This window comes from Rhinoraja longicauda, chromosome 3 (assembly GCF_053455715.1).
Source record: "Rhinoraja longicauda isolate Sanriku21f chromosome 3, sRhiLon1.1, whole genome shotgun sequence".
In the NCBI taxonomy this organism is placed as follows: Eukaryota; Metazoa; Chordata; class Chondrichthyes; order Rajiformes; family Arhynchobatidae; genus Rhinoraja; species Rhinoraja longicauda.
This window is the reverse complement of record NC_135955.1, coordinates 70,064,778-70,089,214: the sequence shown is the minus strand read 5'-3', so window position 1 is coordinate 70,089,214 and position 24,437 is coordinate 70,064,778. Positions and strand designations below refer to the sequence as shown.

The window sequence follows — 24,437 nt, the reverse complement described above, 5'->3', positions numbered from 1 at the left end:
TTGATTTTTCCATCCTGGTGAGGATCTGCCTGTCTACCCTGTCGATGTCTCTCATAATTTTATATACTTCTATCAGGTCTCCCTGCAGCCTCTGGCATTCCAGAGAAAACAATCCAATTATGTCCAACGTCTCCCTGTCGCTAATACCCCCTAATTCAGGCATCATTCTGCTAATCCCCCTCTGCATCCTTTCCAAAGCCTTCACATTCTATTTGTAACAGGGTGACCATAACAGCACACAATACTCCAAATTTGGGTAATCAAAGTCATATGAAGTTGCATCATGACTTCCTGACTATTGTACTCCCACCTATGAAGACAACATATGCCACCTTTACCATTCTATTTACTTGTTGCCACTATCAGGGAGTTATGGACACAGACCCTAAGATTCTTCTGTGCATCAATGCTGTTAAGAGTAATGCCATTAATTGTATATTTTCCCCTTACATTTGACCTCCCATAATATTGTAACACCTCACACTTGCTTGGATTATGCTCCGTCTGCCATTTCTCCACCTATTTCTCTGGCTGATCTATATCCTGCTGTCGACTTTGACAGCCTTCCTCACAGTCTGTGACAGTTATTAACCAACCTATCTATGTTTATGTCCAAGTCATTTATGTGAATCGGAAACAGAAGAAGTCCTAGCACAGATCCCCGTGGAACTCCACTCATCACAGATTTCCAGCCTGAATATTGTCCTTCCACCACAACCCTCTGTCTTGTAAGGAAGCTTGTTCTGAATGACCAAGTCCACGGTTAATCCTGTGAATGTTAATCTTCTGGATTAGCCTACCATGGGGGACTTTCTTGCATGCCTTACTATAACTCATCTAGACAACATCCTAATCTATCCCCCCTTTGTCACCTCCTCGAAAAACTCGATCAAGTTAAATAAGACAAGTCTATCCATGTACAATGTCATGCTGACTGTCCCCAATTAACCCATTCTCTTCCAAATGGGAGTAAATCCTATTCCGAAGAATTGTATCCAGCAGCTTCCCTACCACTGATGTGAGGCTCATAGAAACAGAAACAGAGAAAATAGGTGCAGGACTAGGCCATTCGGTTCGTCGAGTCGGTAATTCATATGATCATGGCTGATCATCCCAAAATCAGTACCCTGTTCCTGCTTTCTCCCCATATCCCTTGATTCCGTTAGCCCTAAGAGCTATATCTAGCTCTCTCTTGAATACACTGGCCTATAGTTCCCTGGATTCTCTCTAGTTACCTTGAGCAAAGGAACAACATTTATATCTCTCCAGACCTTCAGGACCATTCCTGTGTCTGGAGAAGACACAATTATCTTCATCATGCTCCTGTAATCACCTCTTTTGCCTCCCTCAATAACCTTGGATAGATCCCACCAGGTACTGTGCAGTGGAGAACCAGCGAGATTGCATCCACCGTTAGTCGATTGTGGCGGTAAACAAGTTGTAGTGGTTCCTGGTTCGCGCTAAGTTAGGATTTGATGTGTGCTATAACCAACCTTTCAAAGCATTTCATCACCATGGAAATTAGTGCCACCGGTTGGCAGTCATTGGAGTATATCACTTTGCTCTTCGTGGGCACAGGTATTATTGATGCCCTTTTAAACAAGGTGTGATCTCAGATCTCATGTAACGTGGACGGCATGTAAAAAAAGCAATGTTACAGTGGTCAAAGGGGATTTTAATATGCAGGTAGACTGGGAAAATCAGGTTGGTACTGGACCCCAGGAGAAGGGATTTATAGAGTGCTTATGAGATGGTTTCTTTGAGCAGTTTGTAGTCAAGCCTACTGGAGAAAAGGCAATTCTGGATTTTGTATTGTGTAACAAACTGGATTTGATTAAGGAGTGTAAGCTAAAAGAATCCTAGGAGGTAGTGACTAATATCATAAAATTAAACCTGTAATTTGTGAGGGAGAAGATGAAATCGGATGTGTCAGTATTACTGTTGAGTAAGGGTGACTACAGAGACATGAAGGATGAGCTAGCTAAAGTTGATTGGCAAGGGACCCTAGCTGGAATGACGATAGAGCAGCAATGATAGTAGTTTCTGGGAATTATTTGGAAAATGCAGGATCTTTTCATCCCAAAGAGGAAAAAAGATTCAAAGGGGGAGAATGAGGCAACTGTGGCTGACAAGGGAAGGCAAAAACTGCTGGGAAATGACGCTGGAGAAGTGATAATGGGAAATAACGATGAATTGAATAGGTTTTTTGTGTCGTTCTTCACAGCGGAAGGCACTAGCAACATGCCTGAAATTCAAGAGAGTCGGGCGGGGGGTCGAGGGGGGGGAGGGGGGGGGGGCAAAAGTTAGTGGAGTGGCTATTACTAAGGAGAAGGTGGTTGGGAAGGTGAAAGGTCTGAAGGTGGATAAGACACCTGGACCAGATGGACTACATACACTCCATGGTTCTGAAAGAGGTGGCTTTAGAGATTGTGGAGGCATTAGTGGTGATCTTTTCAAGAATCACTAGAGTTAGGAGTGATTCCAGAGCACTGGAAAATTGCAAATGTTGCTCCGCTGTTGACGAAGGGACCAAAGTACAAGAGGGAAAACTGTTGGCTGTTTAGCCTGACTCAGTGGTTGGTAAGATTTTAGTGCCCATTATAAAGCGTGAGGTTTGCATGTACTTAGAAACACATGATAAAATAGGCCAAAGTCAGCATGGATTTGTGAAGGGGAGATCTTACCGAATGAATCTGTTGTAATTCTTTGAGGAAGTGAATATTAGGATAGACAAAAGAATGTCAGTGAATGTTGTTTACCTGGATTTTCATAAGGCCTTTGATAAGATGCCACATGTGACGCTGCTAAAGATGATGAGAGCCCATGGTATTAGAGGCTGAATGACAGAAAGCAAAGAGTGGCAATAAAAGGGAGTTTTTCTTTCTCGTTGGTTGCCAGTGACTAGCGGTGTTCTGCAGGGGTGGGTGCTGGGGCTGCTACTCCACGTTGTATGTCAGGGATCTCCAAACTATGGCCCGCGGACCACATCCGGCCCACCACGAGATTTTATCCGACCCGCAGCAAGCTCTTAGGCGGTGGGGACTGGAGGCAGAAGCTGCCGGTGAAGGTTCACCGGAGAGCGGATCGCCACCGACCCAGAGCCGGGTCAAGGCGTGAGATCGCTGGGCTCCCTCGCAAACAACAAACTCAAGGAAACTTCCCTCCTCGCCGCCGCCACTTACCCCGGGGAGAGAGAGAGGGGGGAGGAGAGAGTCGGGGTAGAGGGAGCAGCGGGTGAGAGCAGGAGCTTGGGGAAGGGGAGGGTGTCAGAGGATCCGGTGAAGGAGCGCCACCACTTACGGGTGCTGCTCCCTCCCTCACTCTCTCCCTCTCTCTCCCCTGTCCCTCTCTCCCAGAGCCAGCGAGATCTGTGCCACTCTCTTCCCTGGCCCCGTCTCCCTATAACGCAGTGAAATACGAACAAACACAAGTGAAACTTCCCTCCTCGCCGCCGCTGCTCACCCTGGGGATGCAGGGCTTCTGAGCACCAACTACACTTGTGTTTGTTGTTATTTCGCCGCGTTAGAGAGAGACAGGGCCAGGGAAGAGAGTGGAGGAGCGGTGCAGATCTCGCTGGCTCTGGGCGAGAGAGAGGGAGGGAGCAGCACACGCAAGTGGCGGCGCTCCTTCACCGGACCCTCTGACACCCTCCCCGTGCTCCCGCTGCTCCCTCGACCCCGACCCCGACTCTGTAACCCCTCTCCACTCTTCCCCCCCCCCCTCCTACCCCTCTCTCTCTCCCCCAGTGGTGGTCACTGTATTTTTCTGTTTTATAAATAATTGTATACCCACGGTATATATATATTCCAATATTTCAAGCTCTTTTTAAAAATTGAATATGATTTATTTGTTGCCATATAAACCTAATGTAAACTAACCTTATCTGACCTAACCTAGTTTAACCTTTCCTAATCTAATCTAACGCAACCTAGTCTAAACTTTTTTGAGTTCATTAAATTTATAAAACTCACACTTTATTTTTTCCTACTGCCCACAAAAATGTGGCAAATATATAATGTGGCCCTCATGCTGAAAGGTTTGGAGCTCCCTGTTGAATGTCAATTATTTGGATGAGGGAATTAAAGGCTTTGCGGCCAAGTTTGCAGATGATATGAAGATAGACAAAGGGGCTGGTGGTGCAGGCACTTTGGACCAGGACTTGGACTGGTTGGAGAGTGGGCAAAGAACTTTGGTAGTAGTAATAAGGGCGTGGACTATTTTCTAAATGTTAGGATTCAGAAATCAGAGGTGCAAAGGAACTTGAGAGTGCTGGTGCAGGATTCCTAAAAAATTAATTTGGAAGTCAAATTGGCAGTAAGGAAGGCAAATGCAATGTCACTTGGAAAGCAAGTGGACCTTATTTCGAAAGGACTAGAATATAAAAACGGGGTGTAATGCTGAGGCTTTAAAGCATTTGGAGTATTGTGAGCAGTTTTGGGTTCCATATCTGAAGGGGTCCAGAGGAGGTTTAGGAGAATGTTCTCGGAGATAATTGGGTTAACGTATGATGAGCGTTTCATACGTTATTGAAACTTACTGAATAGTGCAAGGCCTGGAGAGAATGGTTGTGGAGGGTATGTCTCCACTAGTGAGAGAATCTAAGATAAGAAGGCATAGCCTCAGACAAAAAGGATGTACCTTTAGAAAGGAGATAAGGAATTTATCTAGTCAGAGGGTGGTGAATGTGGAATTCATTACCACAGACGACTGTGGAAGCCAAGTGTGGGTATTTTTAAGGTGGAGATTAACTGATTCTTGATCAATAAGGGTGTTGGGGGTTATGAGGCGAAGGCAGGAGAATGGGGTTGAGAGGGAAAGAGGTTGATTGAATGGCAGAGTAGACTCGATGGGCCGAATGGCCTAATTCTGCTTCTTTGATTTATGAACTTACGAACTTCAGTGACGAGAGTTGAAGTTGTTCATAAAACCCACAGGTAGTTGGTCCACGCAGGTTTTGATAACACAACCAGGTACACCATCAAGTCTACTTGCTTTCCAAGGGTTCACCCTTCTGAAGGATCTTCTGAAGAATCTTCCTTTCCAATATCTCTGCTTTCTCTATCACACTTCCCTCCTTTGGGATACACTTTAAACTCTTGCTTACTAATTACTTATGGTCATCTCTTCTAGTATTTATTTTTGTGCTAGTGTGAAATTTTATTTGATAATGATTCTGTGAAGTACCATTACCAATGGGGTAAAGGTAGAACATGTGCATGAAGGATTTTCTGTGCAGAGGATGGTGTGTATATGGATCAAGCTGCCAGAGGAAGCTATAGAGGCAGGTACAAGTGCAATATTTATTAATATTTGGACAAGCACACAGATGGAATATGTTTAGAAGATGGGATAGCACAGGCAGATGGGACCAGCTCAGATGAATACTTGAGTTGGCATTGGACGAGTTGGGCTGATGGGCCTGTTTCCATGCTGTATAACTGTCTCAATGACTGTGGTGCTAAAAATTAACAAATATAAACCAATTATACGTAACAGGAGGATTATTAAAGAGGTAATAACGGTGCATTTGGATAGCAGTAAAAGGATAAGTCCAAGTCAGCATGGATTTATGAAAGGGAAATCATGCTTGACTAAACTTCTGGATTTTTTTGAGGATGTAACAAGTAAAATGGATGAAGGGGAGCCAGTGGATGTAGTGTGTCTAGACTTTCAGAAAGCATTTGATAAAGTCCCACACGGGAGATTGGTGAGTAAAATTAGAGCACATGGTATTGGGGGTAGGGTGTTGACATGGATAGAAAATTGGTTGGCAGACGGGAAGCAAAGAGTAGGAGTAAACGGGTCCTTTTCATAATAGCAGGGAGTGGAGTGCTGCAAGGCTCGGTGTTGGGGCCTCAACTGTTTACCATATATATTAATGATTTGGAAGAGGGAATTAGAAGCAACGCTGGCAAGTTTGCGGAAGACACAAAGCTGGGTGGCAGTGTGAACTGTGAAGAGGATGTTAGGAGGTTGCAGGGTGACCTGGACAGGTTGAGTGAGTGGGCAGATGCGTGGCAGATGCAGTATAATATAGATAAATGTGAGGTTATCCACTTTGGCGGCAAAAACAAGGAGGCAGATTATTATCTCAATGGTGTTGGGTTAGGTAAGGGGGAGGTGCAGTGAGACCTGGGTGTCCTTGTACACCAGTCACTGAAAGTTGGCGTGCAAGTACAGCAGGCAGTGAAGAAAGCTAACGGCATGTTGGCCTTCATAACGAGAGGATTTCAGTATAGGAGTACAAGGGTCTTCTGCAGTTGTATAGGGCCCTGGTAAGACCACATCTGGAGTATTGTGTACAGTTTTGGTCTCCTAATTTGAGGAAGGACATCCTTGTAATTGAGGCAGTGCAGCGTAGGTTCACGAAATTGATCCCTGGGATGGTGAGACTGTCATATGAGGAAAGATTGAAAAGACTAGGCTTGTATTCACTGGAATTTAGAAGGATGAGGGGGGATCTTATAGAAACATATACAATTATAAAAGGACTGGACAAGCTAGATGCAGGAAAAATGTTCCCAATGTTGGGGGAGTCCAGAACCAGGGGCCACAGTCTTGGAATAAAGGGGATGCCATTTAAAACTGAGGTGAGAAGAAACATTTTCACCCAGAGAGTTGTGAATTTGTGGAATTCTCTGCCACAGAGGGCAGTGAAAGCCAAATCACTGGATGGATTTAAGAGAGAGTTAGATATAGCTCTAGGGGCTAGTGGAATCATGGGATATGGGGAGAAGGCAGACACGGGTTATTGATTGTGGAGGATCAGCCATGATCACAATGAATGGTGGTTCTGGCTCAAAGGGCCGAATGGCCTCCTCCAGCACCTATTTTCTATGTTTCTATGATTGCAAAATGTTTATAATTATGAAGTTTGATTTTATGAAATTATTGTTAAACATTTTATAGAAGTAACGGAGCTGATAATGGTGTACAATATTAGATGAGGTGTGCGTGTATGTATGTGCGGAAACAACACTAACAAGAAAATGTTTACCATGGAAAATAGTGAATTTGTAAATGCTAATTTGAAACTGATCATTGATTATAGTTACGTTTTGTGTGGAAGGAACAGAATTGCACACAATGTTCCAGGTCAATGAAAACTTAAGGTTATCCATGGAATTTTGGGTTGGATTTGTAAAACGTTTTCTGTTTCCTAAGTAAACTGTGGTTGAATCTAGATTGGGTGGTTTTATGAAGATTGCATATTTTTGTGTGAAAAATGTATATGCTTGTAATGCCATTATGAATGGTTGTGTAAACTGATTCTTGGGCTTTAATAAACCTTCTAACATTCGTGTCAAGTACTGGATTGGCTTGATTAAATTTATGGATTTGATCTTTTGGTGACTGATTCATAACATTTTTGCTTAATTAGTGGATACATTCTAAACATGGTATTGAAATTTGAATTAGGAGGATATTTTTAACCTTTTAAATGTGTCCAAACATCAAAAGAATGCAGAGGAAAAGAACTAAACGTACTGTTTTATTTTACAAGCTGTTTTCAGAATTTATTATGCATTAACAAGGTAATTCATCCCATCATAACTTATCAATTGAAGAGTATTCTTGTGTATCAATGCTTTGGTACCTAAATGTTTCTTAAATTCCAAGAGTTTCAAATAAACTTTGTTTAAAGATTAATGCACATGTTGGCCTCTGTAAAAGGATTTTATGACTGAAGTCCAACATTTACTGTTTCTTAATCTGCTGTTATTTTAAGAAAATGCAGTTTCTAATCTTTTTTAAATTCACCTAATTATCCTGCTTTGCTTGATCTTAGTAATACTTTTCCTCAAGAATCGAAGCTCTTAACCTCAGAGTAAGTGGTCGGTCTGGTGCTTTTCTTTAATGCTTCCAGCCAGCGAATAGCTCTCTTATGTCTCCGTAAACGGAACTCAAACAGTTATCATGTGGTTGAGCAAATTATTGTGTAATTGTCTGATGACAAAATAGGAGCATTGGCAAACCATAATGGCCTAGTTTAATCTGATGGTAGTAAGATCATATCCAATGCATTAGTTCTTACTTTCTTCCTGCCCAATTTGTATATTCTGAAGGTGGCATTACAGACAGATAGCATGGTGAAGAAAACTTTTTGCATGCTGGCCTTCATCGGACAGGGAATTGAGTTGAGAAGTTGGAGCAGCATGTTACAGTTGTAAAAGTCATTGGTGAACATTGTGTTCAATTTTGCACATCCTGTTGTAGGAAAGATACCATTATGGGGAAAGCCAAGGATCCACAAACCTACCTTCATCGTTGGGGATAGTCAACAACTTCAAGTTCCTGGGCGTGCATATCTGTGATGATCTGTCCTGGGCCCGGCACACTGATGCAATCATAAAGACCATCAACATCTCTACTTCCTTATTAGATTGAGGAGTTTTGGTATGTCAACGAATACTCTCTAGAACTTTAACAAGTGCAGAATAGAGAGCATGCACTGGTTCCAATAAGATAGTTTGGCAACTGGAATGGCCATGGACGCGCAGTAGATGCTGCCCGGTCAGTTGATTACGGGTACTTTGATCAGTACCTGTGCTTGATCGACCGGACAGTGTCTACCACCAAAAAGGCAGCCGGTATCATCAAAGAACCACACCACCCTAGACAGCTCTCATTCCACACCTAACGTTGGGAAGAAGGTGTAGGATTCTGAAAACCATGACCATTAGTTTCAAGGATAGCTTTTTCCGAACAGCCGTCAGGCTCTTGAACACCTTAAAGCTATGGTCTCTGCTATTTGGCATTTCCACCCTGGGGAAAAAGATTCTATCCTGTCAATGCTTCCCTTAATTTTACATGCTTCTATCAGTTTGCCCCGCATCTTCCCAAGTTTTAAAGAAAACAATCTACGTTTATAGAATCTCTCCATATCATTCACTCCAATCCAAGCAATTCTTGATAAACCTCTTCTGCACTCTCTTCAAAGCCTCCACATCTTTCCTATAATGTGGCAAGCAAAACTGTACACAAAAATCAAATGTGCCTGCACCAAAATTTTATGCAGCTGCAACATGACTTCCCAACATCTATATTTAATGCCCTGACTAATTACCATCCTATCCATTTGTGTCGCCACTTCCAGGGAGCTACTTGCACCACAAGATCCCTCTGTACATTAATGCTCTGAAGAGCCCTGCCTTTTACTTCAATTTCCTCTTCCATTTGACCAACCCAAATGCAACACATCATCCATTTCTGGATTATATTCCATCTGCCATTTCCCAGACCATATTTCCAACTGTTCTAAACTTTCCAACTGATCAGGTCACTTTTATTTTCATCGAGATTATTGATGTATATTACAATATTACACACAATAGAGATTCCAGCACTAATCTTTGCAGAAAGTCATTGGCCACATCCGTAAGTATTCCTCTACCAATACTATCTTCTATGTCTAAGCCAACTTTGGATCTAATTTCCAACTTGTCTTAGACCCCAATGACTAAATCTTCTGGATCATCCTACCATAAGGGACATTGTCAAATGCTTTACCGAAGTCCATATCTGGTGGTTGGGTTCACAGCCTAACAATCTATGGGACTGTAATTTGTCTGTTGTCCAATCTCCTTCATTCCTGACCCACCTTGGAGATGCTTCATCCGCTGGATATTCTTTCAATTCCTACACTGTCCCTTCCTTAATCAATTTTTGCCTTCATACACATTTTACACTTCAATTTTAAGCCAATTTTGTTTTGTTAACTTTTTATTGCATGATAGAAATCTAGTTCCCTGACCACTATAAACAGCGATTTAAATACAAACATCTTTTAAAAACGAAATAGAATTGTAGACATTTTAAAATATATATCCACCATAGGCAGAGTGGGGAGCTATGCAAAAAGAAGGATAGGGATACCCTTATTGAAATCTACTTAAAGTCATAGCAGTGAAGACAATTGTAATAATTTGTTCATTTAGCTGACTATCCATTTGTTTAATTAGCTTGTGCATCGTTTGTATTCAAATGTATTTTTTGGAAAAATGCTTGACATTTTTGTCAATTGGCAAAACAATATTCTTAATCTCAACTTTCACTAATTGATAGGGAGTCTCCTCTACTAATAACAAAAATCTTTGAACCAAAAAGCAATTGTTTACTTGTGATTAAATCTAAATTAATGCATAAAATTGCTTCCTGCAAACTTGACATTTGATCGTTAACAAAATGAATATAAACAACTGAAAATTACTCTGAGCTTAAAAGAATATTCCTCCCAATTCTAATGTTTTGCCACCTTAACCCAATGTGAAGTTTCTTGATTAGCCCCTACTGTTCTCTCTGTTGATGGGTCAGGGCTCCTCCACATTGTAGAATACGAGGTACACAAAGTAACGGGGGCACAGAAAGTCCTTTCAGATAAAGCCATTCTTCCCTTGCACTTTTACAAATCAGTCAGTCATGGAGCAGTACAGCATGGAAACAGGACCTTTGACATGCCTTGTCCATGATAACCAATTTGACATTCTGGGCTAGTCCCATTTGGCTGCATTTGGCTCTTAGCTGTCTCAATTCTTCCTATCCATATCTGTTCAAATGTCTTTTAAAAGTCAGGATGCAACGTGCTTCCATTACTTCCTATGGTGGCTCATTCCTTCTCTCCAGAGATGCTGCCTGTCCTGCTGAGTTACTCCAACTCTTTGTGTCTGTTCTCATTAGTTCTTCATAAAATTTATTCATGTTACTCAGGTATGACTTTTTACATAACCTTGCTAATTGTCTCTAATTAAACTTGTACCATTCTAATAATTAAAACTGTCTTAGAATCTAATAATTGCCCATAACCATCATTAAGTGAATGGCCACCATGTTAGCAATCTCCTCCTAATCTGGCCAAACATTTCCAGCTGAAGAGAATGGGAAAACCATGGCCAAAATCTCTACTGTAACCTCACAAAGGATTAATTTAAGCAGATGCCATTATTCTTTTGAACAGTGATGTATTTTACTTTGTTGATCTTGATCTTATGCTGACTTCAAATTTGCCCTTCTTCTTCCCATACTCCACATCCCTAACACTCACTCCCCATTTATTTTGTGTTTCACAATTGGTTGTGCACACTTCTTGGATCTTCAGTCCTGGAGAAAATGTCTCCATCAGTAATTCCAAAGGTTCATAATAGAGTTATAAAGCTTGTACAGCATGGAAACAGGCCCTTTGGCCAACCTTGTTCATGCCGACCAAGTTGGCATTGAAGGCTCGTCCTATTTGCATACATTTGTTCCATAATCATCTAAACCATTCCTATCCATATCTGTCCAAATGTCATTCAAAAGTCGCATTTGTGTGCGCTACTATAACTTCTGATAGTTTTTTCCAGATACGGACTACCCATTCAGTGAAAAAGTTGCCATAAGGTCTCTCTTAAATCTCACCTCTCCTTAAGCATTCTCTAGTTTTTAGAAATCTCTCCTTGGGCGAAAAAGACTGAGTGTTCAATGTATCCATGCCCCTTGTGATCTTGTCAGCTCAATAATGTCATCCCTCGGCCCCCCACGCACCGAAGAAAAATGTCTCGGCCTACCTAGCCTTTCCCTATAACTCAAACCCCCAAGCCCAGGCACCATCCTGGTGGATCTCTTCTGTATCCTTCCCAGCCAAACAAAATTCTTCCTGTAGCTGCATGACCAGAATGGCATGCAACACCGTGAGTTTGGTCTCAGTAATGACTTGTATAGCTGGATCATGATGTCCCAACTTTTGTACTCGATACCCATTCCAATGAAGGCGAACATTCCTAATGCCTTCATCAGCACCTTGTCTACCTGATTCGCCGCTTTCAGGAAACAATGCTTCTGTACTCCGAGATCTCTCTGTTCTATACACTGTCCAGGACTCTACCATTTACTGAGCAAGTACTACTCTGGTTTGACATACCAAAGAGTAACATCTCCCTGTTTATCAGAGTTAAATTCCATGTGGCATTCCTTGGTCATCCTTCCCAACTGATCTAGATCCTGTTTTCTACTCTGATATCCTGTGTCAATGTCCACAAAATCACCATTTATTTGTGTCATCTGCAAATTTACAATCATTGTTAACTACATTGTCATCCAAGTTGTTCATGTAAATAACAAACAGCAATGGACCCAGCACTGACCTCAGTAGCACACCACTAGTCACAGGCCTCCGATCAGACAAACAACCCTTCACAGCTACCATTTGACTTCTTCTTCCAAGCCAATTTTCTGGTCATTGGATTCTCGGTGATCCAATCTTCCAGACTAGCCTACTATGCAGGTCCTTGTCAAAGGTCTTATTAAAGTCCAAAGCCATAACGTCCACTGCCCTGCTCGCGTTAATCCTCTTGGTGACTTACACTCCCCTTCTACTTGCAGAGATCTTTGCTTGATCCTTCCTGGCTGCCTAAATGTGTATTATGATACAGGCATGTTATACTACTGCAAGTAAGAATGTTGTTGTTAAATTGTCGGTACATATGACAATTTAAAAACTCTTGACTCTTAAATCTGCTGCTTGCTGCTGACTTTTTCCTAACCAGAGCCTCAACATCTCTCATCAGCCAGGACTTCCTTAACTTGCTACTCACTAACACCAATATTCATGAAGTGCCTGGAGAGACTGGTCCTTAAGCACTTCAAGGCTGCTCTCCCACCCACCCTGGATCCACACCAATACGCATACAGAGCCAACAGATCAAGAGATGACGCCATAGCCACTGCCCTCCATACTGTATTGCTCCACCTAGAACAACGGGGTGCATATGCACGGCTGCTGTTTGTTGATTACAGCTCTGCATTTAATATAATCATACCCAGCAGACTGGTCTCCAAACTGTTCGACCTAGGCTTCGAGCACAACATCTGCCTTTGGATAAAGGACTTTCTAACAGACCGGCCGCAGTCAGTCAGGTCCATCAAAGCGCATACCACAAGACTAACAAACAATTTCTCCCTAAGGCCATCACCACACTGAAGTCTGCATTGAATGGACACCCCCCATAGACAATATTTATATTGTACAATACCTACCTTTGCGCAATACTGATATATTAATTTATAATATTCACTTTTATAATACTATTCTGTGCAATATCTTATATTCTGACAATGACATTCTGAGTGCAATATCTTATATTCTGATAAGGGTGCATACGTAGGCATAATGTGTATGCATGTGTGAATCTGTGTATGTGTCACAGTGTGTGCACGCCACGTGTGTGTATGAACAATTTTTATTTTTCTCACTCTTTTACTATTTTATTATTTTTTATCTTGTACATTTGAGCTCCGCTCAGGAAGTGCACCTGAATTTCATTGTATGGCCCATTACAATGACAATAAAGTAAAGTTAAAAGTAAAAAGGTAAATTTATTACATTCTTTAGCAGTGCAATCGTAGTATAATGTGGACTTTGGCAATTAATTTTAATTTTAGCTTACTCTTCAGAAGTGGATCCTTCATTGCTACCTCCCCACCAAACATGCCATAAAATTTCATATCATTTTCATTTCCTTCCATTTTTATACCAGCAATGAAATTTGTCAGCTTTTCCTGCTGGTGCTTATTTTTAGCACTATTTGCTTGTGAGCTGTAACATCCTTTTATTAATTGTAGTCAGACATTTTGGCTGTGTCTGAGGGCAACGTGGAACAAAGCTTTAAGTTTGGAATTGGCTAAATAGATACCAGAAATTTCATAGTGTTTGGTAGTTTTCTAACACGTTTTATAATCAGCTTGAGATTCAGAGAAAATAACAGAGACCTGCATGTACGTTTCCTCTGATTTTTCTTTGTTCTTTTTAAAAAAAGAACTAGCTGATCAAATGTGCCAGGTTCAGCCATTAATATTTTTTTTATACAACTTGTCCACTAAGAAAAGTGGAACAAGTTATGTTTGTTAACTCTTAAACCTAAAATTGGCAAACTTGCACACTTTATAAAGTGTCTGGATCAAATGTGTACACCCAAGCTGAACTCCATGTGGAGTCCACTAAACGAGTGCTGTCCAGCAGCAAATCAATTGACTGTAACTTCAGATTTTTCACTAGCCAATTTTTATTGGTTACTGCACTGACCAGCACACTAACACTACCCTACGCGCATTAGGGATAATTTACAATTTTACCAAGCCAATTAGCCTACAAACTTGTACGTCTTTTGAGTGTGGGAGGACACTGGAGCACCTGAAGAAAACCCACGGGGAGAACGTCCAACTCCATACAGACAGCATCTGTAGTCAGGATCGAACCCAGGTCTCTGGCACTGTAAGGCAGCAACTCTACCACTGTGCTACTGTGCTGCCCTGCATATCTTTACTCTTTTGTGGCTCTTAAGTTACCTTTTTCTTTTTTCTTCTGCTAGAACTGGACGTCCTTCCATTTTCCCAAATTAAGCTAAATATTTGATTACCATGCCTGTTAATTTAATTTAACAGTGTTTTGGTCAACGACGGCTTTCATCTGTGGGGAAAAAAAACTTTACAACTTGCTATTCAATTATGCAGGTTGTTGAAAAGTATGCTCAAAGTTGAGGCCTGGTACTTATTCCTAGGTCTACACTTCTTCCCACCCGGTCCCCTGCAAAAAGTCTATCCCCTACTCCCAATTCCTCCGTCTACGCCGCATCTGTGCCCGGGATGAGGTGTCTCAGACTAGGGCTTCCGAGATGTCCTCGTTTTTCAGAAAACGGGGCTTCCCCTCCATTATAGATGAGGCTCTCACTAGGGTCTCTTCTACATCCCGCAGCTCCGCTCTTGCTCCCCATCCCCCCACTCGCAACAAGGACAGGATCCCCCTCGTTCTCACCTTCCACCCCACCAGCCAGCGGATCCAACATATCATCCACCAACATTTCCGTCACCTACAACAGGACCCCACCACTGGCCATATCTTCCCATCCCCTCCCCTCTCTGCATTCCGCAGAGACCGTTCCCTCCGCAACTCCCTGGTCCACTCGTCCCTTCCTACCCAAACCACCCTAACCCCGGGCACTTTCCCTTGCAACCGCACGAGATGCAACACCTGTCCCTTTACCTCCCCCCTCAACTCCATCAAAGGACCCAAACATTCTTTCCAGGTGAGACAAAGGTTCACCTGCACCTCCTCCAACCTCATCTATTGCATCCGCTGCTCTAGATGTCAACTCATCTATATCGGCGAAACCAAGCGCAGGCTCGGCGATCGCTTCGCTGAACACCTGCGCTCGGTCCGCATTAACGCCACTGATCTCCCGGTGGCCCAGCACTTCAACTCCCCCTCCCATTCCCAGTCTGACCTCTCTGTCATGGGCCTCCTCCAGTGCCATAGTGAGGCCCGCCGGAAATTGGAGGAGCAGCACCTCATATTTCGCCTGGGCAGTTTGCGGCCCGGTGGTATGAACGTCGACTTCTCCAACTTCAGATAGCTCCTCTGTCCCTCCCTTCCCCTCCTCCTTCCCAGATCTCCCTCTATCTTCCTGTCTCCACCTATATCCTTCCTTTGTCCCACCCCCGACATCAGTCTGAAGAAGGGTCTCGACCCGAAACGTCACCCATTCCTTCTCTCCCGAGATGCTGCCTGACCTGCTGAGTTACTCCAGCATTTTGTGAATAAACTTATTCCTAGGAAGTACTCCCAACCAGAACATAAAGTAAAAAGTAGGAATTTGCAATATAGTCTCTTGAGCCATTCCATAAGACCATTGTTGATTTTACTTTGGCCTCAACTTCCCTTTCCTGCCTGATCCTCACCTTCAATTTCCCTAAAGTCTGAACATCTATTTGTTCTGATTCTTGCCTCTCAAATAAATTTCAGTCATATTTCAAGCTTGACATTAACTCCATGACCTATCCGTGTTCTCCAGAGGTGCTGCCTGGTCCCCTGAGTTACTCCAGCACTTTGTCTTTTGTAATAAACCAGCATATCCTTGTTTCTCCATATCCTTCGATCTTTGCTAATTATTGTTGGCAAAGGCACGGTATCTAGAAATATATATATTTCATTGTCTGTAGTTTTCTTTGAATTTGTGTGCAATCATATTAGCAGAGAAATTCTATTCACGTAAAGCAGTTGTAAATTTGGGTAATTTCTTTTCGCCCTCTCAGATTTATTGAGCATGTTCCTATTCTTGGTGAATTAAATCGTGGGTAAAAGAAGGAAACGCATCTATTTGTTGCATCTTTGTGACAAAACCATTTTCCTGTAAGTACAATTTTCAGATTTTCATTGAACAGTTCTTTTTTTATATACACAAATGTAGTATTTTAAGAAATCCTGTGTTGTAAGTTAAAAGATTGATATTTAACAGCAAATAATATGCTTATTCCAATATTGCAACACAAATTACTTCTGTTTAACTAATAGTTCTGTTCCCAATATTTTAATCTAGAAGCATGATGAAGCTAAAGGTATCAAAATTAAGATAATTTGGGTGAAGTAAGCAAATTAGAAAATTTATTGGACTATGTCAAAGTTTTCATATCATATCATATCATATATATACAGCCGGAAACAGGCCTTTTCGGCCCTCCAAGTCCGTGCCGCCCAGCGATCCCCGTACATTAACCCTATCCTACACCCACTAGGGACAATTTTTACATTTACCCAGCCAATTAACCTACATACCTGTACGTCTTTGGAGTGTGGGAGGAAACCGAAGATCTCGGAGAAAACCCACGCAGGTCACGGGGAGAACGTACAAACTCCTTACAGTGCAGTACCCGTAGTCAGGATCGAACCCGAGTCTCCGGTGCTGCATTCGCTGTAAAGCAGCAACTCTACCGCTGCGCCACCGTGCCGCCGTTTTGTTAGCTTTTTCTTCTGTTTAGAATGAGTAAATGTAATAACTGGGTTAATGTGTTTGAAAATATACAGTTTAACACTAATATTTTATATGTTTATACTTTGTTCATGGAAACAAATTATTTTCTACAATATTGAATGGAATTTGCCCCCGAAAAGAAAGTTATCTTTTACTTAGACACTTGGATTTTGATGCTCTGATCAGTTACTTAAATAACTCTTTGCAGGTATGCTTATGATATGCATTGCAGGAAGTAATTGTTTGCAGTGTCCAGACCAACATCAAAAGTTCTGCTGGGTCATGATGAAAAGCATTTTATTTTCTGATTGATATAATTGGGAACACTCAAAAGTCACAGTAAATTAAAGTTTGTTAAAGTTAGTTGATAAATTCAGGAGCTAGAACGAGTGCTGGTACTCAAGTTTGTGATGGTAGACAGCTAGTATTGTTGGTTAATTAAGTGCAAAATTATATTTCATATTTGTAAATGTGATGTATTATACATTTGCTGAAGTCTCTGAGATAGTGTAAGATTAAACACAAGCAAAGTAACAATAAATTCACTCCGACCTGCGCGAGAAAAACACTTATGAGGTGTTTCCGCGGTAATCAACCAGAACCAGAACCAGAAAGGACTTTGGAATTATAGCCATGGTACTTTTGTGCTGGGTAAAGAGGCAATGAATTTGGGTATAAAAATTAATTGAATATTCTGAACAGAATGACTGGAGTTCTGAATGTCTATAGCAAGTGTACAAAAAGGATTCAAAGTTTTGTAATTACTTTATGTATATATGTATTTTAATAGAAGGAATAAGGAACCAAGCAGCCAAAAAATATGAATCTAAAGGATTTGATGCTCAAAGGGATTTAATTGTAGCAGATTATGAAACCATAAGGATTACAAAGAAACTTTTTTAAAATGAAAATAAGCATCTTTTTGTTTATTATGTTATCTATTGAATACTGTGTTTACAAATCTGTTGTGCTGCTGCAAGTAAGAATTTAATTGTTACATTTCGGTACGTATGCCAATTAAACACTACTCTTGATTTGAACATCTACACAATCATGTATCTATGCAATATTCTAGTCTCCATATTATGGAAAGAATATAAGGAGAATGAAGATGATATAAAAATATTTACCAATACATAATTGATGCTCTAATTGAGGAATTTGTTATCAGGATTGATTGTGCAGATTTATTTATCTGTAGCAAGAAAAATCTAAGTGAAGACATTAAGAAGGTGTAGGTGTCATGGATGAGATCTTTCACTGAGCCATTTAAACTAAAATTATTATTATCAGGTAGCTAAAATTTGCGGAGAAGCTGTGACAAGTTTCAGTTCAAGAGGTTAGCACCCAAATGGGGACAGCACAAGGATATAAAGGAGAAGGCAACAGAGGAACATGAAGATAGATCTAAATATAATGTGGGAGGAAGTTTATTTGAAGCACAATTCCGACTGAATGATAATTTGTGCCACATTTGATGTAATTTTATCATTTGTAACTCGGTAAGTAATGAAGAGTTGGGGACAACATGTTAAGTGTGGATTATTTTAGAATGGATTTTGATAAACCACCACATACCAGACTAATTAAATGGGCGAAAGCCCATTAAATCTAAAGGAAAACATTGGATCTGAAATCTACTGAATGTCGCAAGCCAAGAATATCGGTTGACAGCAGTGTTTATTAACTAGATTTTTTTCTGATAGAGTCTTGAGAGCATAGATCTGTTGATTTTAATGTTTGCGCTACTGATTAAGGAGAATGTCACAACTGTGCTGAGAAAGGACATGCTGAAGGGCTCATCGAGTGAAGCGATTTGGGTAAAGGTCAGGAATTAGAAAGGTGCTATCACTATGATGGAATTATATTATAGGGATGGTGCAATCACTATGATGGGATTATACCACAGGAAAGGTGCAGTCACTATGATGGGATTATAGTACAGGCCTCCCAATAGCCAATGGGAGAAAGAACAACAGATATACACCGATCAGTCAAAACATTATGACCACCTGCCTAATATGCTGTTGGTCCTCCGTGTGCCCCCAAAACAGTGCCAACCTGCCGAGGCATGGACTCTACAAGACCCCTGAAGGTGTCCTGTGGTATCTGCCACCAAAAAATTAGCAGCAGATCCTTCAAGTCCTGTAAGTTGCGAGGTGGAGCCGCCGTGGATCAGACTTGTCGATCCAACACATCCCACAGATGCTCAATCGGATTAAGATCTGGAGAATTTGGAGGCCACGGCACACCGTGAACACTTCATGTTCCTCAAACCATTCCTGAACAATGTGTGCAGTGTGGCAGGACGCATTATCCTGCTGAAAGAGGCCACTGCCATCTGGGAATACCATTGCCATGAAGGGGTGCACCTGGTCTGCAGCGATGTTTAGTTAGGTGACACGTGTCAAATTGACGTCCGCATGAATGGCCGGACCCAGGGTTTCCCAGCAGACCATTGACCAGAGCATCACACTCCCTCCACCGGCTTGTCGTCTTCCCACAGTCGGTTCGGACCAGACGGGGTAGCCTTCGTTGCCCTTGTGCATCGATGAGCCTTGGGCTCCCAACACCCTATCGCCGGTTTGTGGTTTGTCCCTCCTCGGACCACTGTCGGTAGGTACTCACCACTGCTGACCGGGAGCACCCCACAAGCCTTGCCTTTTCAGAGATGCTCTGACCTAGTCGTCTGGCCATAACAATTTGGCCCTTGTCAAAGTCACTCAGGTCTTTACTCCTGCCCATTTCCCCTGCATCCAACACATCAACTTCTAGAACTGACTGTTCACTTGCTGTCTAATATATCCCACCCCTTGACAGGTGCCATTGTAACAAGATAACCAATGTTATTCACTTCACCTGTCAGTGGTCATAATGCTTTGGCGTATCGGTGTGTAGGCAGATTGTGGAAAGATGTGAAAGCAAGAATGTTGTTGTGGTAGGTGACTAGTTTCCCCAATATTGACTTAGACTTCCTTAGTGTTGGAGATTTAGATCTGGCAGAATTTAGATGCATCCATAAGAGTTTCTTGAAACTTAGTTTTCAAATAGTTCCAGGTAAAGATAAGACTGGACCTTGGAAAGTTCTAAATTGGTGGAAGATTAATTACAATAGAATTATGCTGCAGCTGAGGAGAGTGGATTTGGAGCAAATGTGGATAAATCAACATCAGTCTTGGGAGTTGTTTTTTAGCCAGCTGGTCAGAACTTAGGACCAACATATTCCAATGAGGAAAAAAAGACAAGGATGGGAATTTTGCATGACAAGAGATTGTAAATTTAGCCAAAAAGAAAGGAAACATATACATGGTAAGGAACCTAAAATCGGACAGGGCCCATGAGGAGTATAAAGGAAACAGAAAAGAATTTAAACAGAATCAGAAAGGCTTACAAAATGCCACAAAATGTCCTTGGTGAGAAGTAATAAGGAGAATCCCAAGGCATTTCATTTAGCTGGGGAGAAAGCAGGCTACTCAAAGACAACGGAGTTTGTGTCTGGGGCGAGAGGAAATAGATGAGATGCTAAATGAGTACTGAGCATCGATATTCACGAAGGAGAAGGTCATGGAGGATAGGGAGATCCTCTCTGAGCCTTTTGGTTTAGGAAATATTTGCGAAATTGAAATCCTTTGGTACAGAGAGTTGTGGAAATAGCCCAGTCCGTTATGCAAACCAGCCTCCCTTCCATTGACTCCATCTATACTTCACTGCCTCAGCAAGGCTACCAGCATAATCAACGACCGATTTCACCCTGGTCGCTCCCTCTTTGCCCCTCTCTCATCAGGCAAGAGGTACAGAAGTTTGAAAATGTGTACCTCCAGATTCAGGGACAGTTTCTTCCCAGCTGTCATTAGGCAACTGAACCGTCTCCTCACCAACTAGAGAGGAGCTAACCTCCCATCTAACCCATTAAAGTCCTTCGAACTATCTTTACTGGACTTTACCTTGCACTAAACGTTATACCCCTGATCCTGCATCTATACACTGTGAACAGCTTGATTTTAATAATCTATAGTCTTTTCGCTGACTGGATAACATGCAACAAAAAAGCTTTTTACTGTACCTCAGTACATGTGACAATATTGATAAACTAAACTATTACCCGGTTTTTATTATATCTCTTTTCTATTTGCGGACATATCTTCCGTCTCCTGATGACTGTTAGGTGGTATCTAATACACCACCAACAAAGTGACAATGCCCCTTTTTGTCCTTCACTGCCTATATGGCCTAATTTCAGGAGCCTTCTCGAATATTTGCAGGACTGAAGTAATGTGATCGGTGCCAAAAAAAGACAATATTTTCTTTCATAGATTGGTGATTACCATCTGGTTCAGAGAAAATAATAAATGACAATGGGGAGAGCTTGAGAGGCTTTTAATCCTCTGTGCTGGAGTTTGGATAAATCCTCAGTCAAGCAAGAAGGTAATTGCTTATGGATACAAGGAACTGCAGTTGCTGGTTTATAAAAAGAGACAAAGTGCTGGACTAACTTGCTTTGTTCATCAAGAACATGGAATTTGTTAAAGTAGACCAGTTCTTGAAAATTCTCAAAACTGTTAGCATAAGAAATAGGCATATGAGTTGGCTATTTGTCATCATGCTATACTGGGGCACTGGAAATTGAGTTATGCTGTTTCTAGTAGTGTGCTGCCTCTTTTTGATGAATGTAGAACCTGACAACCTCTTGCACACGTTTCCTCCCAATTAGAGTAATTACGTTAAGGTGCTTAAATGCACTTATGAAAAGTTAGTTGAGTTAAATAAACATTAAAGTAATAAAATTGATTAATTTTAAATCTGAATGCTCTGCAATGCCATCAATACTATTGTTTAATATCTGTTTAAAAACCTAAGTTTCTGAGAATGGATGATTTATAATTATTGGAACTGCTGATAAATAGGTGTATGACATTTTTATTGTCACTGGAGATGCCTCATTACATTTTCTTAAGGCCATGAAGCAAAAGGCTGTTGTCAAGTTAATTATTGTTTTTTAAGCAAATGGAGAAAATTTAATTGTTCACTCATTAATTCCTGTGGAATATACCTGGTGTTTTCATTTGCAAAGCTTGTACTTGCATAATAATGCAGGTATTTTGATACTGAGCACAGCTACTGGAAACTTGGTTATTGAAAGCATTTCAGAAAGAGTTTCTCACCAGTTTCTGTTAAATGCATCGCAGGATAGGAGTTACAGTAGTTGAATTGAAGCAATTTTAAATAAATCAATTTTCAGAAAGCTTTTTTCATAAAAATATTATTTTAAACTGAGTGCTTGAATTTTAAATCCCTTAACTAAACAAAACACAAATATCTGTGATATTGTACTCAATAAATTCAAACTGTCACTGAGCTCCATTAATTGTGTGAAATATTCTGAGCTTAGTTTTAAAAAGGATTTAGTGGATTCTAATTTGTTGTAGCAAAGCCTAAAAATGCATTTTTATCTGACCAGCTCATGTCAATTTTGAGAATGTTTTTAAGGTTACCATTAATATTGTAAATAAACAAAAAATAATTTCTGGATTTTAATTTTGTGATTGTGACTTTCTACTTTCGACTATAGAATGACCAAACCATACAGTATTGTGATATTGGCAACCCCTGTTTTTGTATCCCATGAAAAAGTAATTATATTCTTAAAATCAGAGTTTGTTTCCTCCGGCAACATCTGTGGACAATAGGTGACAATCGGGTTATGACCTTTCCTGATTCATTCTGGTTGGTGGAGAGGTGGGGTAGAACAAAGCCTTGCAAATGATAGTTGGATATAGGTGAGGATTTTTTCTCCTCGCTTCCCCGTGTCCTACCTGGACTTGCACCTATTTCTCCCCTCCTCCTCTCCTTAGATTTTAGATTTTTTAGATTTAGAGATACAGCGCGGAAACAGGCCCTTCGGCCCACCGGGTTCGCGCCGTCCAGCGATCCCCGCACATTAACACTATCCTACAAACACTAGGGACAATTTTTTAAAACATTTGCCCAGCCAATTAACCTACATACCTGTACGTCTTTGGAGTGTGCGAGGAAACCGAAGATCTCGGAGAAAACCCACGCAGGTCACGGGGAGAACGTTCAAACTCCGTACAGACGGCGCCCGTAGTCAGGATCGAACCTGAGTCTCCGGCGCTGCATTCGCTGTAAGGGAGCAACTCTACTGCAGCGCCACCGTGCCGCACTATATTCCACCTATATTCTTTTCTCTGGCCTCACAATTCTCACCTCTTCTTTCCTTAACTTTTTGACTTTTCATTCCTGGCTTTGTCCAACCCATCTTCCAATCAAAACCCCCCTCGCCTGTATCTACCTATCATTGCCACCCCTCCCCCGCCTACACAATCAGTCTGAAGAAGAGTCCCTACTTGAAACGTCACCCATCCACGTTATCTAGAGATGCTGCCTTATCCGCGGAGTCACTCCAGCACGTTGACTTTATTTGTAAATGAGCATATACAGTTCCATGTATCTGCTTTTTAAAATTCTATGATGCCTACTCGACAATCAGCAATCTCATTAAGTTCTTTTAACACTCATGTTTAGCAAACATTTCCTGCAACTCTTTTAAAATCGTTGGATGTACATGGCTGGATTGAAGTGATTAATGTTGAGAGGTTGCTCTTTCATTTATCTAGTATGGTAACACTGCAAAGCAGTAACCGTACAGCATGATCACAGACCACCAGCCAGAATAACACCCTTCCACCACTACCCTCTCTATGGGTAAGCCAGTTATGAATCCAAACCAAGTCACTGCGGATCCCATGGATCTTAATCTTCTGGATCAGCTTAACCATGAAGGACTGTATCAAATGCCTTACCAAAATCCATGTAGAGAACATCCACTCCCCCCCCTCCCCTCAACAATCATCTCAAAAAACAGCTCAAAAAACTCAATCAAGTTAGTTAGGCATGACTTATTGCGGGCAAAGCCATGCTATCTGTCCCTAATTATTTTAATTAATTTCATAATAATTTCATTGTTCTATCCGGGACATATGACAATAAAACACTCTTGACTCTCTATTCTCTCTCAATTGCGAGCATATCCTATCCTGAAGAATCCTCTCCCTACTTCCCTATCACTAATGACTAGTGGTTTGCCTCAGGGTTCGGTGTTGGGACCGTTACTGTTTAACATCTACATCAATGATTAGGATGAAACAAACAGGGCAAGATTATCAAGTTTGCTGATGATACAAAAGTTATTGGTTTTGCAGATAGTGAAGATGGTTGTGAAAGACTGCAGCAGGATCTGGATCGATTGGGCAGGTGGGCAAAGGAATGGTTGTTGGAATTTAATACAGAAAATTGTGAGGTTTTGCATTTTGGGACTTTGAACAAGAGCAGGACCTACACAGTAAATGGTAGGCCTCTGGGTAGTGTTGTAGAGCAGAGGGATCAAGGAACAGGTTCATGGTTCCTTGAAGGTCGAGTCGCAGGTAGATAAGGTGGTCAAAAAAGCTTTTGGCACTTTGGCCTTCATCAGTCAGAGTATGGAGTATAGAAGTTGGGAGGTCATGTTGCAGTTGTCTTAAACATTGGTGAAACCGCATTTAGAATATTGTGTTCAGTTCTGGGCACCATGTTATTGGAAAGATATTGTCAAGCTTGAAAGGGTTCAGAAAAGATTTACAAGGATGTTGCCAGGACTAGAGG

General features: G+C 41.4%; 1 protein-coding gene across 1 annotated transcript in view; it reads left to right on the top strand.

Moving 5' to 3' along the window:
• Positions 1 to 24,437, top strand: part of apc (APC regulator of WNT signaling pathway) — a 163,111-nt gene that overhangs the window by 1,775 nt on the left and 136,899 nt on the right. The window contains exon 2 of the mRNA XM_078396346.1: positions 16,063 to 16,159. The gene's annotated coding sequence lies outside the window, so the exon portion shown is untranslated. The remainder of the gene's footprint in view (positions 1 to 16,062; positions 16,160 to 24,437) is intronic.